At 45.4% G+C, this 19,604-nt stretch overlaps 1 protein-coding gene and 1 long non-coding RNA gene across 7 annotated transcripts in view; one reads left to right on the top strand and one right to left on the bottom strand.

The window, feature by feature from the left end:
* LIMD1 (LIM domain containing 1) overlaps window positions 1-19,604 on the bottom strand; it is a 681,428-nt gene that overhangs the window by 369,146 nt on the left and 292,678 nt on the right. The gene's annotated exons all lie outside the window — the stretch shown is intronic.
* The window catches only part of LOC138481285 (uncharacterized), a 124,154-nt gene that overhangs the window by 77,543 nt on the left and 27,007 nt on the right, over window positions 1-19,604 (top strand). Inside the window, exon 2 of the long non-coding RNA XR_011274213.1 lies at window positions 8,009-8,122. This is a non-coding gene — a long non-coding RNA (uncharacterized lncRNA). The remainder of the gene's footprint in view (window positions 1-8,008; window positions 8,123-19,604) is intronic.

Below are 19,604 nucleotides of genomic sequence, written 5' to 3'. Positions count from 1 at the left end.
AGCAGGTGCTTGGTAAATGTGTGAGGTGGCGGAGGCAGAAAAACACGTGCAAACATGCACCCTAGGGAAGGCTAAAATTTGTACGTTGGTGGTGTTCCATGGCTTTGCACTCATTTTCCCATGGCAAACTAGCACAATTGTGCACCATGCTGCTGCTCAATATGGCTTGATGTTGCACAGGAGTGCATCTCCAATTTCACTGGCAAACCCCCTCAAGTCAAGCATGTGAGCAGTTAACAATTGCTATTGACATCATAGATTATCTGTTTATGATTTTTCAATCTTGTTCCATGACTTAAAATTAACTTTGAACAGATTTCGTCTTTGACACACAGGTCCACCATGGTTTATTTTGTGGGACGATTGGAGGATGGGTGCTTCTCTGAGCTTGGGCTGCACAATATGGAGAATCCAAACCAGGGAGCTAGAAGGGCACCTACACTACCATCGTCAGCCCTACACAGTAGTCCATACACGTTTCACATTACTGAAAGCAAAGGCAACTGCTCCCCATATATATTTCCCATCTTCCCTCCCAAACATATCCCTAAGAGCCCCATTCTTCCTCAACCTTTTCATTGCTGCCAAAGCCGGCGTGTTTAGATGTGGCAAATCAGTGGTGTTGCGGTTTGCAAATGGGACAAACTGATGCCCAACAAGCTGCAGAACACAGACCAGGAATGAGGCTGCAACCTCCGACCTCATTTCACATAACCCTGGTAAACGCCATTTCACATGGTAACTAAGGCCGCAATCCAAAGAGACGTAGAGCAATAGAGTTTGAAAATCCTGCTGAGCCACCGCAGGTACCAACGAGAAGAAATGAATTGGAGATACCCCTTCACGGCTAAAATACTCACATATGCGAAGCTTCTTCACGCTGAACACAGTAGGTTCTTGCCCGATTGCTGAACAGTGAAAATAAATGCTTGCCCATCCTAAACACCAATGCATTCATTGTCAACAAATTGACAGAGTACGTTGTCACATGGTCACCCAAATATTCAGCAGGGCAAGCTGGGAGCTCTTGCTTTGCCTGAGTATCATGGATCGAAGTATACTTTGCCAAAACATATCAGACGGCCTTTGCACAGTTCATCAAACTCTGAACGATCATCTGTTTCTACAGGCGGATGTGGCACTGGCTTCTCCTCACTTCCTGCATGTCATGTCAAATAAGGTTAAACGGCTCATGGCTTTATCTGAAAGTTCCCTCAGATCTCTCCATATGCGCATCTGCTATACAGCTAGTTATTATCAGAAGTGTGTGGGCTGCTCTGTATAATTATGCGCTTTGGGAGCCACTTTGTAAACCACTACATGGATGAACTCTGCGGAAAACCTCCCTTTTGATTGATGCAACCGGGAGCCACTTGGGAGCATTTGCTGCAATAGAAATACAATTGTACTTTGATATAAAATAGAGGCCAGCTATAAGGACGCCAAAAATTACTCCAATCAAGATTACCCAATGATGAGGGCATCCACAAGGCGCTACTGACATAGTGGGGGTTTTACCTCCGCTGGTTGTAGGCGATGCCAATTGCACAGACACCTTAAAGCCAGTCTGTGCCCCCCAACTCTTGCCACTCTGAGTAACTGCTGCCATTTCATGGGTCTTGGCAGACCCAGGAGCTTGCCTTTTTTGGAATAAGCGGGGGCTTCCTTTGGCTAAAGGTGACTTTCCTGCCTGCAAAGAGGAAAGTATTTTTGTTGGGGAGGAAGAGACGCATACAATCATACATTGCGGGTGCCACGAGCATGTGGCCATCTATGCCCTGTACATTAGCTCGCGCTAGCACAGGACGTGGGCGGCCACGTCCTACACAGTTAAGCGGCACATGCCCAGAACCTGAAATGTTGGATGCCAGAGCAGATGGGCTAGAAGTAATAGCCTCCACCACTGTAATATCAGTGGATGGCTCAGAAGAAGCAGAGCATCAACCTCAAAACCCCTCCTCACCAAAATAATAAATATTCAAGGAAAATAATTTCAGGATAAAATGCTGCATTAGTTTTAACAGTTCCTTTGTAATTAGCCTTACAGATAAGGGGTGCAACAGCCACCTTTACTCCCTAAAAATAGGCTAATGCTCCCAAAAAATAAAAATAAGCAGTAAAGATACTCCCAACAATACATAGGAAATTGACATATTATTAGAGTATGTCCCCCTGAATTCATCCATATCGCTTCATGGATATGTTTGGACCAAGAAACACTATCATTACTGTCTGATCTGGAGAGGTTGACATTGATATTTTAATGTGTATGAATAACTTGGGGCACATTTTGCAATTTTTGTTTCATAGTTAAAACATGTCTTTGCCTACTAAATAGTCCCATCAGGAACGATATTTACTTTTTTACTCTGGAAAAAAACATTTTACTCCCAACTTTTAAAATATGGAGTAAAACACTCCCACTTATGCATCCTCAGATAATCCCAGTTCCTGGAAGTCTATGACTTCATGGGGACGCCACCCCCCACCGCATATTAATCGCCCCTTTGAGTCAAAGAAGTTGCACAGTTGAGTCCGTGCACCGATTTGGCAGTCATTTCCGCCTCACTGGCCAGGCAGATGCGGCTGCACCGCTGTAGCTTGGAGAGGAGCCTGAAACCGGCACGATTGTGAAAGCGGTAGCAGCAGTTATAGTGTGCAAGTAATTGCTCTAAATTTCAAAATCAGACCATTTAAAGTCTCAGGAAGATTTCAAGATTACGGTAGTATTTTAACGCATGTGTTCGGGAGTACTGATCCGATGTGGCCAGTGTACCCAGTGGTTGGCCACTAACACAACCATTTTTAGCAGCTGACCAAGTGATCCAATACACATTTCAAAATGTAGCTGTCGAAATTTTCAGGGCAATCTTGTACCAGGTCTACTCCCCATCTAGGTCTCCTTAGCGGAGTCTGTTGGAAGGACGCCTATGCTACCCATGTAGAAGGCAAAACAAACACCAATATGTGCCCCCTCTAAGCAATGGAACTCAACACGTATGCTGTTTCCTATTAGTCATGCCCACTTCTCCTCTGTCAGTGTAATTCTTTTTCTGCACTTTTTAAAGTCGTTAGGTGACAAGCTTATATTTTCCTACTGGGAGCTTGGCACAAATCTGCCCATCTGGTGTGGCCCTGGTAGATTATGGCACTGTTCGGTGCCCCCTAAGGTTTATCTGGATCCCTATAGATCCGGAATGCGGTTCCAGCCTCTTTTGGAGGCCCATTGCAAGTTGATGTATCTGCTTTCATTAATTGGATTGAGAGAGAATACTTCCGGTATTCACGCCTGTGTTCATAAAATAACTAAGGCTGAATGAAACACCAGAACAGAATGTTGTTTTACAAATCAGAGACAGGTTTATTCCGCTGCAGCATGCCCAGCACGGGTTACAAACGACCATCCAAGTCTCCTCTCGCTCTCTCTGTCCCATTGACAAGAGGCACATTTTTATTCATGTACAACTAATATAGTATTACAGCAGGCCATTGACTCAGAGTTAAAAATGAACTCCTGCCGGGGTTTTACTTTACTTCACGGAGCTGCTCCTAGGCTAATATAACACACTATGCCTTCTTCCAGAGCACGTGTCAACAGCCGAATCCTAAAAAGGACATTCTATGTTGTTGCAGGCTAATGGCTTCTTTAAATAGAACATGTTCGCAGTTATCTGTTAAGGGAACCAATGCTAAAAAGCCTACAATTTTAATACATATTGCTAACAGGACGACATGAGGAGGGCTCACGCGAGCCACGAGCAAAAAGTTCGCAAGCTTGCCGATTGGGGGATGCCGATCTTTTCACAGGGATGAAGAGTGCGTTCCCAATGTGCCCCACGCGCCCCACGGTCATAGAGGCTCAACCACATTTGAAATACACCTCTCGCAGTTCTCATGGTGCACGTGTAAGCTAATGAACCCATGTATGTCCACTGCTTTGCTCCAAACATACATGAAAGTCAGCTCACTTAAAATAAAGAAACTTATTTTGCCCTTTTTCACTGCTCCAATTTACAGTTTCTGTGCATCACAAACACCTGTATACTTTCTTTTAACTCTAGTATTGATGCTCAAACGTACTCCTACACCATCTTTTCTCACTCCCTTCGCCCACGTGGTTCTGGATGAGATGTCGGCCTCTCTGGCCATCTACTCCCAGGCTCCCGTTTTCTTCGCTCTCACAACTCTTCACGTTGATGCTTTTGAGCATTATTTTTTTTCCAAACCTTACTTTCATTGCTTTTAAGAAAGGAATCATCATAACAGACAGACACATGGTTTCGTGCATAATACATCAACAACCCCCATTACAGAAATCTGTAAGCAACTAGCACCTCAGCCACCATACAAGCAATGTTCAATGACTAGAGGTTGCACGATCATTGCACTGATATCAATAGAAACCCTCTTTATAAACTCCCCTCCCTCCCACACCCTTCAATCTCACATAGGATGTTTTGAATCTAGTCTAAATAAAGATAAGAGCAAATATCAACGACACCCCTGTTTAAACCTTGTAAATACATCACGCCACGTTTGTCTTTTCCCCATTTCCACTTTGGTTCTCTTTTCTTTACCCACCCCCCACCCCCCTTACAAGGCCTACTCAGTCCAGGGTGAGTACACAGGGTAGCAATATCCAGAGTTATAACTTACTGAGAAATAAATATTCAATTCCTATTCGCCCAAAAGAGGAACCATTCCTACTCAGTATTCCTAGACAATTTATGTAACAAACAAAAAAGCTTTTTCATCTGATACAACTCACCGACTATACGCAGCCATTCTCTCTTTGTTGGGCAGTGTTCCTTTTTCTAAACGTTAACAGGACATGTTCTAGCTGTCACCAACATTTGATAAACCACGGGAGGAAAGTGCCGGGGGGCACTCTTCCTCTGGCAGGAGGCCAAACAAAGCTATCAGCGGATGTAAAGCGCTCTCGACACGCACACATGCTTTTATCCATGAAAGGACCACTGCCCAATAGGCCCTGGTCTTCACACAATCTCACCAAACATGCCAATATGTGCTTTTACCCCACAATTATATCAACATCTGTCAATTAATTCACTATAAATCTTTGTTAATCTAGAGGATTGATAGCCGCGAGTGATGTAGGAGCTTAAGCCCATGAAGTCTGTATTGTTTTGACATTATTTTATTTCTTTTTTTCTAATCTGTTGTGTTTCCCACGGTTGAATACACCCGCACCCCAGACCAGTGGCTCCTCCTGTGATGGCTCAGACCACCTTCTGAGCTCTATTTCTCCTGTACTCCAGCATGTCTGTCTTCTTGAGGATCAAAATCTTCAACTGAACTGCCTACCTGATCTCTCGGGTTCTTTATCCTCCTCTCCACAGATCTGGCTCTTCTTGCAATCTTATTTTCCCTTTTAACACTGGTTCCCACTCTGTCTCTGCACTCCCCCAGTCCCTTTCTGATGTCGTCCTTTTCAACCTTAGGCTGTTCCTGGTGTACTCCTACGTTCCATTGCTGTGACCTTAGGGATACTGATCCTTCTGCCTACCAACATTGCTTCATCTCTTCCGTCAAATCACCCTCTAGCCCGCAATAATTCCAACAGAGCACTTGCACTTTTTTCTCCTCTATTTGACTGTTTGCATCTACTATATTCTTCTCTTCCGCACTCTCCTCCCACCCCAACCCTAGATTACTCCATCCACCTGATCGCTCCATAGATACCTATTTAAAGGTGAGCATGCTACAAAAATATCATTTAATCTCTCGATCTTGACACTGCAGTCTCTTCACTCTTCATAGAACGACGTGAATAATGATTATGAAGAGTATTTATGCCAGTGGTTTGTTGCATTAGTGATCTATGGTCTAATTTGCTTCACTCATTGGTAGAGGCAGCTAGAGAGCACATTCTCCTTAAGCCTTGTTGAGTAAGAAATATTCGCATAAAATGCCTTTTGGTACTCTAAAATTATATTGCATTATATTGCTTACAAATGACTCCATATACTGTTATTCAGTTAATGCTGGGACATCTGATTGTAACAAAGTAATCTCACAAATGTGTATATCTACAATGAAATCCACTGCAAGAGTTTGTACTAAAATCTAAACGGTGCAGCAGCAAACCACCTTGCTGTACTTGCCTGAAAACATATCGAAAATATAGGTTGCACGTTTGCACAATATGAAAAAGTAGGCCCATGCACCAACATAGTTGTAGTTACAACAAATTAAAATGGAATAACAAAAGTACCTTCTCGCAGTTTCTTAATTTGCAGGTCCTCTGAATGTGTGCTTGAATAGTTAATATTGCAAAAGATTGGAAATAACAAGATCTAGAGAACCACTATACATTGGACAGCCGTGGGTTTGGGTGCTCGCCAACATAGTATCGGGCACAAAAAGTAATACATGGAAAGTTACATAAAGGATAGAACTGTAGAGTTGCTTATGGAACTTCCGTCCACACCTCCAGTGTCAGGCAGGACAGTAAAGTGCACGCCGGTGAGCAGCTGCCACAATATGTATTGCCCGTTATGTGTTGTTACAAAACACTCTAACGAAGGGGACGTGCTTTTACTATAGGGGGTTTTATCTCTCTGCCCCTTAAATGTACTTAGATCACGAAAGTGCAAAAACTACCAATGGTAAAAAATACCAATCAGTGATACTGAGAGCAGCAATGCTATAACACCGATAATATCACAGGATACCACCAGCACCCCTTGACGACCCCGCAGAGGGATGACGAAATAGCAGATTAATCATCAGCAGCATTTCTTCCAGAATGAGGCCTGATATATGGGTCACCAATGGTATTTCTCCTGGACACAGCACCAAACATTTACTATCTATGCTCTGACATAGACATCACATTTTTCAACTATTAAAAACACGTGGAGAGTGAGAGGAGAGTTCGATGTTACTGTGTTGTTACATTGTTTCACAGATCATTTTGGTAGCGGTTTGTGGAGTCTCATCTCTTTTCACTTATCCTTGAACCGGTCTACTAAAGCTCCCTGTGTAAGCAGAAGTGAAGCGGAGAGTGCGAGGAGTGTTTGGTGTTAATGTTAGAATATAATAATAATATGCATTTGCTTAGCCCTAAACTAATCCCTTTTTGCTATTAAAACCCTGTTCTCTTAGTAATGTTCAAAAAGGGGTCGCGTTTGTCGGTCTCACCGAGTAAATAAAAATGGAAATGTTTGTGGCTTTTTCTGTCATTCATTACAAGAAAACCCTGGGTCTGTGTAGAGTGTGTTTTAGCTGCGTGACCTTCACTGATAAAATTAGATTAAATAACATTATAGGCAGGTCCTCCGACTCCGCGAAGTAAGAAAAACTGTTTCAATATGGTTTCATTCTCTTAGCTAAATGCTATGTAAAGACTGACTGCACTAAACAGAGGTTCGTTACACACTGAGTCATAGTGTTCAGCCCTTCAATTTTTGTTAAAAGCATGAAAAGATATCTTTTAAAAGGTTGTGCAAATTGGGTGACGATTGTTGGACTGTAGGGCAGACGGATTCTGTTTTTAAGGACCTGAAACACAAGTAACTGTCCATGAACTGGGGGATAAAGCATGTGATTAAGCCATAAGCAAAGTAGCGACTCTTGACATAGCAATAACATCTGTTGAATAAACAATATTGTCCTGCCCTCTTGGGATTAAGTGAATTATTGTGTATGTAGTTTAAATGAATAACAAATGACCTATGTTGATGCAGGCTCAGCTTTGTATAGAAAACAGCCAGGTGAACCATTCAGGCACTGCACTTCTGCACTCGCCATAAATTGGTACTGGTTTGAACTGCGGTCCACTCAAGTGTTTTTTAATTTTTATGTATATTGTATATTAAAAATGTGACATGCAATCTTGAAATCCTGCCTCAGATGTTCTATTTTGTTTGAATTATATTAATTAGAAGTCTCATTACTGTGCCGATACATTGTTTCATGGATCATTTTGGCAGCGGTTCGTGGAGTCTAATCTATTTTCACTTCTCTGTGAACCTGCCTTCTAAAGCTCCCGGGGGAAGCAAAAGCAAAGCGGAGAGTGCGAGGAGTGTTCTGAGTTCGGCTGTTGGTGGGAGGCAGAGGCAGACTGTTGTGGGTCACTTGGATTCCTGTTAAATTGGAGGTAACGGTCTTTTCTGCTCACCTTTGTTTTAAACATAGTTGCGTGACTAAAAACGGACTAAGGCCTCTGCAAACATTGAAGTACTTATCTCGAACACTCTATATTCGCATCCTTCTATCCTCACTTCAGAAGACTGTTTCTATTTTAAGGGGTGAAAGAAAGTATGCTCAATTGCCTTTGAACTCTTATGAGTTAACATCATTGATACTTTCCTTAAAAACTCCAATAAGAAAGGTTTTCGGAGCAAGTGATTTGAGTGGCTGTGGGCACATATGGCTTTGCGCTCTTGTCAAGTTAACATCACTGGCTTTGTTTGCAAGGTTTTGTCCTGTAATAATTAATTCTGGAATACGTGACGTGAGTGACTGTGGGCATATCTGCCTTTGAGCTCCCATACGTCAAACACCAATGGCACTTTTTTCAGGACTCTACCTTGTTACAATTAAGGGTTTGGAGCAGCTGCACTAGTCACTACGGACATACCTGTCAATGTGCAGAGCTGTGTACTACTACAGTATGTTAGTTTGGCCAGTCGAGCAGACTGGAAACATCTCTGCTCTCCCTCGTTCTTTTTATGAGAACTTGTGGCTTTCTGAATGAAGAGAGAGGAACTCCACTGCATATGGGAAATTATTTCAAATCAGGAAATGTTCACTTGAACTCGCTTTTTACTTGTCAAGGGTTACCTATGTGTGTGGACAGAGTTCTCATTGAGATATTCATTGCATATGTACTACCTACATAGAGGTAAAAGAAAAATGGCAACTTCTAACTTGTCAAGCGATATTACTGACGCCAAAATGATTATGGCTGTAAACCTCCTTTCCCATCATATCCAGGTGAGGTGCTGTTCCCCCCTACACCTTGCGAACTACCAAACCAAATAACAGAAGAAAGTCAACATATTTCTACACCTTTGTTCACCCTGTCACCCCCTAAGTCTGGTACAACTAAATGCTATGGGGGTAAAATAAGAAGGCATTTTCCTGTAAAGAAAAGACCACCTGGCTGTTCAAGTTAACACAAATATACTAGTTCAGATATGTATGCCTCAACCGAAATTTAAATGTAACAGGTCTTAGGCATGCTGAAGTGACTGCCTCTGAATATTGATTTAAGTGCAAACTCTCATAGTTTCCTTGACATTCCACTGGCTTAGGATACATATTATGTGCCGGACTTTGATTCGACTTCCTCTTGTGTGAAATCTGCTTCTCCTTTTGTTCCTTTTAACAGGTGTGCTGTAAATGTACCCCAAGATAAGTCTGCTCAAGGAAATGTGACTAACCATATTCTAGAGAAAATTAACCAAGTTTAAATGTATCTTAGTACCATATGAGGGTTTGAGGACAAAGCAATTAAGTGATTTAAGAATCTTTACTTTTTAAATTCAACAATATCAAATAGCATGTGGCCGCTAGAGAACTTTTGTTTAATCATAATCTTATAAAAATCAATGAAACTGGGTCACGTGTGGAATCTCAGACAACGGGAGAAGGGGCTATTAGAGTGAAAGATTTGCTTCATCCCTACAGGTCACAAAAAGCATTTGAAGTTGGGCCTGGTAAAGGTATGAGGACAAGTGACAGGGTGCGACCCAAGCCTTTAATTCTAGAAGACTGTATGATTGTTGCTGGTAGTAGGTCTCCAATTAATCTTGATTGTTCAATTAGGGAAATAGTAACAACTAAGGCTGTGGCATCCCTTAAACCCTCTCAAGCTCAGTTACCCGAAATATCCGGAAAGGAGGCTATAAATGGGGCGCATAATGGCTACAGCCAGGAGACCGTGGAGGACACCATTAACAGTGGTCCTCCAGCCATGTGAGCAAAAATTGAGCATACTAAGAGAAATACCTCAGCTAAATAATTTAAAAACTGCAGTGCACTGAAACAGACTAATAGGTCTCTCAACAATCTTTTCGGAATTTGTTATCCCAGTCTTCAGTTAAGGCTTTGTTAATCTAATACTAAAACTGTGCCAAAGTCGAGAGACGCTTTGGGTACTTTGGTGGACCCCTCTAAGGTACAATCCCATCCTCCACCATTGGTTTCCGTATCTAGGGAGGAGGAACATACAATGAGACTATTAGGTCCAGCTGTCCCTTTACAACCAGATAGAGCACGGATTTCCTTAATGAATATACCCCCAAAAAAGACCCAAGTCGTGGGTCTAAGATTGGTTGGGGGAAGCTTCCCATTGGTGCCATCTACTAGTACATTAACACCAAGTATCCCCACTAATCATATCATGGTTTTGCTGTGGGAATAGGTAATAGGGGAAGGGAACCTGATCGATATCCAAAGGGCCCATAGGCATATTTTAAGGGAAAAACGCGGGCATGAGGGTGGGTGATCATAATGAGTTAACGGGGGGAAACCTGGCTTAGAAGAACAACTTAGGGACCACCCGTAGGTGATATTGTTTGAAACAGTTATAATTGTAAATAGATCTTTAAATCTTAATAGGTCATCGATCTTTTGACTGCTCTCAGAGATTCCAAGGTTAAGGGGCGTCTCCTAAGGGGATATTCAGAGAGTTACTTTCTGCATCACCACTCCCTGCCCCACTTTTCAGTGCTATGCGGCTGATACCCAGCTCATTTTCAGGCTGCCCTCGGCCTCCTCCTCGCCTTCCCTCATCTCCGACTGTCTGACTGCTATCCAGGAGTGGTGTGCCACCAATGACCTCTGCCTTAATGCCAGTAAGACTGAGATTTTACTCATCGGCACACCCACTCCCTCCTTCCCTGCGACTCCCTGGCCGGCCTCTCTTGGCCCTCTTCCTGCTCCCACCTGCAAGGCTAAAAACCTTGGGGTCATCTTCGACACCACACTCTCCTTCTCTCCTCACATTAACTACGTCTCTAAGCAGTCACACTACCAGCTACACCTCCTCAGAGGTATTCTTCTTTTCCTCTCCTTCCCTCAGAAGCTTACCATTTCCAGAGCCCTGGTTCTCTCTAGGCTGGACTATTGTAACAGCCTCTATCTAAGTCTACCTGCCTCTACTCTCCGCCCTCTTCAACCTATCCAGAACAGGACTGCGAGACTTGTCCTTGGCCTCAAGTCCAGGGATCGTATCCCTCCAGGACTTAAATCTTTGCACTGGTTCCCAGTGGCTGCGACGATTAAGTTCAAAACACTCTGCATTGTCCACAAGGCTTTCTGGGGCGTGGGGCCGCAATACCTTCAACTCTCTCTTCCCAAATATCTTCCTCCTTGAGCTCTTCGCTCATCAGCCTCCAACTCCCTCAGGGTCAGTCGCTTTTCCAAGCAACAAGTTGGTGGTAGATCTCTCTCTTCGGCAGGGGCCTCCCTCTGGAACAGCCTTCCTGAAACTTGAGGAGAACCATCTCCGGTTCCGGAAGCACCTCAAAACCTTGCTCTCTGCTTCTGCTTTCTCTCCCTCTCTCCCCTGTTGAATTCCTGACTGAAACTGCACTGGTTACCTGGCCACCCTTTCTGATCTCTGGCCCAGGCCCCACCAATTGCATCACTGCACTGACTCCCTGGCATCCCCCGGACCTGGGAACTGTTATTCTGTATCCCTACAGTCCCCTACCAGCACTTATGTCTGCTCTTACCTTGCACTTGCCATCACCATTCACGCCTTGAAACACTTGTGTATAGGCGCGTTATAAATGCCATATCATATCATATCATATCTTTCTGTTTTATTTATCTTATTATTCTACTATCCCATGTACTCCACTCTACCTCCTCCCTTCACCCTCACACTTTTCCCTTTACCCCTTCCCTTGCGCGATCTGAATGACGCTCGGCCTAGTGAGATCGTTGTCCGTCTTCCCCGTTTCCCCCTCCCTTGCCTCGTCGTGCCTCGAAACACTTGTGTATAGGCACGTTATAAATGCCATATCATATCATGGATCATCGTCATACAGATTGAGCAGTTGCTTTAGCTCCAAAGAACAAGTTACTTACCAACTGGTAACTTTCTTTCGATTGGATGTTCCTCCAACGTTTTCCACATCTTTGACATGTAATGTCCACAGCTGTGCACTTTGGAATTTTTTTCGGCAGAGGGCCTCCTATGTCAATGGCGTCGGGTCGATGTCCCTCAAAGGCCTCCGTCGAGGGCGACGTCACCGGATGTTATAAATAGGACACATGTGTCCCGTAGCCTCAGTTTATGTTTTTTCACCCATAACGTGTGGCACCAATCCAATGCCTGCTTGACTGCACATAGCCTTGCGGAAATGTAAGCTGCCATCGCATAGGAAATTCTCCAGAGGGGCAGGCTGGGAGGGCGATGTGAAATACGTTGGAGGAACATCCAATCGAAAGAAAGTTACCAGTTGGTAAGTAACTTGTTCTTTGAATGGATTGTGTCCTCCAACGTATTCCACATCTTTCACAGACTCCCAAAGCAGTACCAGAAAATGGAGGAGGGAAAAGAATTTAGAGCACCCAATCAGATGGCCGAAAGGCCATATCATGACCATGAATGGAATCCAGGGAATAATGTTTAACAAAGGTGTGGATAGAAGCCCATGTGGCTGCATCACAAATATTCTGAATAGGAACCCCCTGTTGTAGGGCTGTGGAAGTAGCCACACCCCTAGTGGAATGAGCTCTCAACCCTTTAGGAGGATCCTTACCCGCCAATCGGTAGCATTCAGTAATGGTGAGGATAATCCACCTGGACAAGGTCTGCTTGGCAACATCCTGGCCCAATGGATGTCCAGCATATCCCACAAAGAGTTGATCGTCCACTCTGACCCTGGCCATCCTAGAAATATAAAAGCTCAGAGCTCTCCTCGGATTCAACCTATGGAGTCACTCCTCTTCCTTACCAGGATGAGGAGGAGGATAGAAAGAAGGAAGAACCACCTTCTGGCTCAAATGAAATTCAGACACTAGCTTAGGCAGAAAGGAAGGACGTACCCTTAGTACAACCCTGTCCTTGTTGAACACGGTAAAGTCAGCTTAGATGAAAGTGCCTGGAATTCACTCACTCTGCGAGCGGAAGTAACCACAACCAAGAACACTGTCTGAAGGACAATAATCTCTAAGTACAAGAGTGCAAAGGTTCAAATGGAACACCCATCAGAAATTTCAAAACCAAATTCAAAGCCCAAACCGGCACCTGGAAAGGGGACGGCGGGAACACATTAGTCAGTCCTTTAAGAAATTGAGAAATCAAAGGAACCTTAAAGTAAAAACATTCTTCAGACAAGCACTTAAATATAGACAGCGCCGCCAGGTAACCATTAATGGTACCAACTTGAAGGCCTCTGTGGGCCAAAGAAAGTAAGAAAGACAAAACCATAGGAACGGAATACTGAAAAGGATCAACATTCTGTCCTCTGAACCAGTCGCAAAACTTACGCCAACGGCAACAGTACAGGGATTTTGTTGCTGGCCTTCTGGCTGAAAGCAACACCTCCATCACATCATCCGGGAGGTCCCCATCCTTATATCTCAACCTTTCAGATACCAAGCATGAAGGTTGAGAGTCCTGACCTCTGGATGGAGAGCCTGACCCCGCTCTCGCAAGAGCAGATCCTCTCGGTAGGGAAGGTGTGGAGGACAGATGGACATTTCTAGAAGGTCCGGTTACCACGCTCTCCTGGCTCAATCCGGAGCAATGAGGATCATGTGGGATCCGAACCTCTGTAACACTTGAATGACGGAGAGTGGCGGAAACGCGTACAGCAGTGGGAATGACTAATCCACTACGAACTCGTCTCCTAAGGCTCCACTCAGAAGAAATTATTTTGAATAGAATCACTCGCACTTCTGGTTGGCACTGGTGGCGAAGAGATCCACTTGTGGGGTTCCCCAAAGGGTGACAATCTCCAGAAGGACGTCCTGAGCCAACTCCCACTCGCGAGAGACTGTGCTCTGCCTGCTCAGAGCGTCCGCCACCGCATTTTCATCTCCGGCCAGATGAACTGCCGAGAGCGAAATTCCCTGCTGCATGGCCCAGAATCAGAGCTGCATTGCTTCTCTGCCCAACGGGAGTGACCCTATCCCCCCCTTTTTGTTGACGTAATGCAAAGCCACTGTGTTGTCCGTCATGATCAGGACACTAATCCCCCACACAGACAGTAGAAAAGCTTTCAGGGCTAGCCAGATGGCCCTCAGCTCTAACAGGTTGATGTGGAGTTTGGACTCTGACGGAGACTAACGACCGCTGGCGGTCAAGTCGTCGGCAGGAGCACCCCATGCTGTGAGGAAAGCATCCGTCACTACAGTCACCTCCGGCCATGGTTGCCAAAACGGCTCCCCCTTCATCAAGTTCCCTTCGGTGGCCCACAACTGAAGATCCTAGGAGACCGAGAGTGGAATCTGAACGGGATCCGTCATCTTGCCTGAGAACTGCGACCACTGCATCTTGAGGACCCATTGCCGGGATCTCATCCTCAGCCTGACCTCTGACACCAGAAAAATGCAGGATGCCATGAGGCCGAGCAACCTTAAGAATTCGAAAGCCGGGAGACACTGGGCATGTTGAAAATTGTCCACCATATGAACAATGTGATGAGCCCTCACCTGCGGAGGTAAGCACCTGCCCAAGGACTTTTCCAACACAGCCCTGATGTACTGGAGCTGTTGGGAAGGTGTTAGATGTGACTTCTTGAAATTGAGGGAGAAGCCCAGTTTATGGAGGGAGCTGCAGGTCAGACCGAGGTGAACCAATGCTTGCTCGGGAGAGCGTGCACAGACCAGTCAGTCATCCAGGTAGGGATAGACGTGAATCCCCCATCGCCTGAGATACGCTGCCACCACCACCATTAGCTTGGTGAAGACCCTCTGGCGGAGGTCAATCCGAATGGTAGGACCCAAAACTGAAAGTGCGAGTCAACAAACGCAAACCTCAGGTACTTCTTGTGCTTGGGATGAATCGGCACATGAAAGTAAGCATCCTGTAGGTCAGGAGACACCAACCAAACCTGAAGTTGAAGGGCCTGGAGGACTTGAGAAAGGGTGACCATCTTGAACTTGTCCTTCCTGAGAAGTTTGTTGAACCAACGCAAGTCCGGGATTGGTCTCAATCCACCATCTTTCTTTGGGATAAAAAATTAAGGGGAATACCATCCCTTGTTCCTCTCCGCTATAGGCACCAGTTCTATAGCGCCTTTCGCTAGCAGGGTCAAGAACTCCTGCACAAGGAGCAGATCCGGAAGCTTTGAAGAGATATTCCGCGATGGATTGTCGTGAGGCCGCTTTAGGAAGGGAAGGCAGTAGCCGTGGACGATTGTATCCAGAACCCACGCATCCGAAGTAATGGCTTGCCACTCTTGGAGATGCTGAGACAGTCTGCCCCCATCCGGCGAACCATGGGGCATGGCCTCATGACTGTTTTGGAGCGGCTGCGCCAGAGCCTGAAGGCAAAGAGGCAGCTGCCTGAGCGACTTTGGCACCTCTATTTTCCCCCGACCACCTTGGGTACTTTTACGCTGACCCCTTTGACTGGCGGCTCCTCTCGTTCTACCAAAGGAGGAGTAGTAACAAAAAGAACCTCCCCTCCACTGCTGTCCTCTTGGAGGTTGACGCATGACTGCACTTAACAATTTTGCTGCAGCTTTTGAGGTCTGCAACCTCTCAAGGCTCTCGTCAGCCTTGCTGCCAAACAAATGTGCGCCATCAAAGGAAATGTTCAAAAGAGGGGCTTGCACATCCGGAGCAAAACCCGACTTCCGCAACCACGCAAATCTGCGTAGAACGGTGCTCGCAGCCATGGACCGGCTAACACTGTTGGCTGTGTCCAACCCCAACTGAAGGGATTCACACATGGCACATTTGCCATCCTGCACGAGAGCAAGGAACCCATCCCTATCTTCCCCCTCGGGAATTTGCTCAGCCGCAAGAGAAAAACAGTTCCATATAGTGTGTGAAAATCTTGCCAAGGCACAATTGGAGTTGGCTGACTTCAACGCCATACTTCCCGCAGAAAACAACTTGCGTGCCCAACCGTCGAAGTGTTTGTCATCCCTATCAGGAGGGATGGTAGGGTACGCCGCCTGCCTCGAGGTGGCCATAGCCGCCTGAACCACCAAACTCTCGGGAGTGGGGTGAGACGAAAGGTACCTGGGGTTGCTACCGGAAAGGCATTATTTTTTGGTCAATGATTTGTTAACAGCCGGAAGAGATTCGGGTAACTACAGAAAAGGGTGGCGGGTGCTAGGCAAAGTCAGATGAAAAGGTAACACCGGGTCAGAGGACGGGCCTTGATCTCAAATGTCCGTTAGATCATCCTGTTCAGGAGTACTGGACCAGCCCAGCCCAGATACTCCGTGACCCTAGCCATGAGCCGCCTGTAGGACGACTCTGTATGAGCCCCAGGCTCAGGCCTGCTTAATTCCACTTCCAGAGAAGTGTCCAACCCACTGGCATCATGAAGAGTTTGCCTCAACTCTTCCAATTGACTGTCTTCAGAAAAGACAGGAGCCACAGCAGGCTCAGCAGGGTCCATATCAAAGTCTGCCCTTTCCTCCTCCTCATATATGTCATCCAGAGGCAGGTAAAAGTCCTGCCTCTGCACCACCACCCTTCCTTGGAGGATCCACAGTATCAGGTCAGACCTGGCGTGATTGACGCCTCCGCCTGCAGGAGTCGTGATCACCCGGTATGGAAACAACGGTGGCGGCGGGTTTACCACCACCGTTGTAATGAGGCCCATTGTCTTTCAGCCACAGGATGGTGTTGGTTCTAAAGTTGAGATAGGGTTGGTCTATTCTCAGTGTAGGAGGCAGGGGGTTCCATAATTTAGCCGCTTTAACGGGGAAACTATTATCTCCGATCGTGGTTAGTTTGAATTTAGGGATGGACTGTTTGCTGATCTGGTGGATCTTATGGAGGTCTGTTTGTGAAATCTCTCAGAGAGGTAGATAGGGGCAGCGTTATTGAGAGATTTATGGGTGAGTGACAGAGTTTTTAGAAGGATTTTGTCATTGGTTGGAGCCAATTATTCTGTCGTCTATACTCGGAGATATGGTTTCTTTTAGAAATGCATAATGCTGTTTGTAGGGTTTCAATTCTACTGATGATGGCTTTGTTGGAGCCTATGTACAGGGCGTTGCAATAATCCAAGCGGGACAGGAGGAGTGCTCTGGCCAGGATGGTACAGCTGTTATTGGAGAGATATGGCTTATCTGTTCGTATACGTTTGCACGTATAGGCCGTAGAGGACGCTAGCTTGTTGACCTGTTTGGAGAATGAGAGCGTAGAATCGAGATAAAAACCTAATGTTTTTACCTCCTGCGCTACCTTGATGCGGTTGCCGTCGATTATGAATGAAGAGTAGTGAGGTCCCAGTTTTTTTAAGTTATTACGGGTACCTAGGATGATGAGTTCTGTTTTATCATAATTCAGGCATAGACCGTGCGTGGCCATCCATGTCTGGATGATGATGTACACTCTGTTCACCAAGGCCAAATCCTTGTCAGAATCCCCTGAAAGTGGGAGGAGGATCTAGGTACCATCTACATAGTTGGCGTAGGTGATACCAAGATAGTGCAGATAATCGAAAAGGGGCTTGGTGAATATGTTGTACAGTGTGGGTGAAATGCAGGATCCCTGTGGAACACCGCAAGTGATGGGTATGGGGTCTGCAGCTGCAGAAGGTGAGAAGACCTTCATGGTTCTACCACTTAAGAAGGATCTGATCCAAGATACAGCGTCCTTGGAGAAGTGTGCTGCTGTGTCGAGGTGGTTACATAATATTGTATGATCCACCAGATCGAATACAGCTGAGAGGTCCAGGAGGAGGAGCAAGGCTGATTTGCCATTGTCTCTGAGCTCATCGACTTGGGTCTTGAGATCAATGAGGGCAGTCTCTGTACCGTGTTGTGGGCGGAATCCTGATTGTCTAGCTCCTAGAAGGTGGTGTAATTCCAAATATTTTTGTATTTGCGTGTAGGCCACATTATCTAATATTTTTAGAAGAAAAGGGACTGTTGTGATTGGCCTGTAATTGGTAGGTGTTGAGGGATCTAGCATTGTTTTTTTTAAGAGTGTAAGTACCCATGATTGTTTGAGGTTTGTAGGTATAGTACCAGTGGTAAAGGAAGCGTTAATAAGCTTAGATATGAAGGGTGATAGGTCTCGAGCCGCATCCTTGATGAGCTGTGCCGAGCAAAGGTCGCCCTGACAGTTGGATGGTTTGAGAGAAAGAATAGTTCTTTCCACCTCGAGGATAGATACTTTGGAGAAGTTGAATCGGGTGGGTTGGGCTTTAGCTGCATTGCCAGTTGTTTTGGGAGGTGGTGGGTTCTTTAAGGAGTCTTTCTTTTGGGATATTTTATTTTGTAAAGTAGATACTTTATTAGCCAGTACATGTTGGATGTCAGAGCACCATTTTTTATCTTTGTTACATGTGTCTGGGATAGCGATGGGGGTCTCCAATTCTTTGAGAATAGTGAATAATTCTTTCATATTGGAATTGGCTTGGGAGATCCGAGTGTTGTAGGATGCTCGCTTAGCTAGACAGATTTCTTTTTTGTAAAGGGATGAATGTTTGGTGAGTTTTAATTTGTTGGTTTCCGAGGGTAGCAATTTCCAGGCAGCCTCGCAATTTCTTTTTTGTTGCCTTAAGTTTTTTAGGAAGGGTGTGAACCATTTGTTCAGATTGTTCAGATGGCTTTTTGGTTTACTTGGTCCGAGTTTAAGAGGGGCAATCTGGTCCAAGGAAGAGGCCATCATTTTGTTGAACTCCTCAACCAGGCTCTCTGGGTCAGAGTTGTTAGTAAGTGCATTAAGGGTGGGGAGTAGGGCGGGAATACGTTTATCCGCTGTGATGCTTTTTTTAATTTCTGGTGAGTGAGGGAGGAGCCATGGGGGGAGGAGTGGGCAAAGGTCTATTGGTGGAGAATGTAAATGAGAGTAGGCAGTGGTCGGTCCAGGCTAGCGGTGAGATGGAACGGATGTTGGTATGGCAGTTATGGTCTGCCACCCAATCTAGTATTCTACCTTTGTTGTGGGTGGGGGGTGGTGCTTCTTTGGGTGAAGCCTAATTCTACTAGTGTATTAGCTATTGCCAGGGCAGGCAGGCAGATCCGAGGGGTAATTGAAACCCAGATTAAGGTCACCTAATAGTAATACTTGCATTGAACGTTTGAGGTTATTAGCTAGGATCATGTTAATGTCATCCTCAAATGTCCCGGGTGTATATTAAGGGTTTGAGAGTTACTCAAAGGTACTTTGACTGACAGTGCTTTGCACAAATGGATATCGTGTGGGGTAGTCTCATGGCAAGGCTACATTTGCAGATAATAGCAATACCTCCTCTTCTTGTTCCTTGTCTGTCTTGTCTCAAGATAGTATAGTCATCTGGGACTGCTAGCATAAGCATAGGGCTTGCTGCGGTGTGTAACCATGTCTCGGTGATGGCTAAAAAATCTAAGTTGTCCCTCAGAATCAGGTCGGCAATCTCTGTGGCATGGGCTACTAGAGATGTAGAATTTATCAGAGCTCCTTTGATAGGTGGGCTAGTAGGGGCTGTATTTGCTGGGTGA

Source organism: Ambystoma mexicanum, chromosome 5p (genome assembly GCF_040938575.1).
Source record: "Ambystoma mexicanum isolate Mex_15411 chromosome 5p, UKY_AmexF1_1, whole genome shotgun sequence".
In the NCBI taxonomy this organism is placed as follows: domain Eukaryota; kingdom Metazoa; phylum Chordata; class Amphibia; order Caudata; family Ambystomatidae; genus Ambystoma; species Ambystoma mexicanum.
This window is presented reverse-complemented; position numbering and strand designations above follow the sequence as displayed.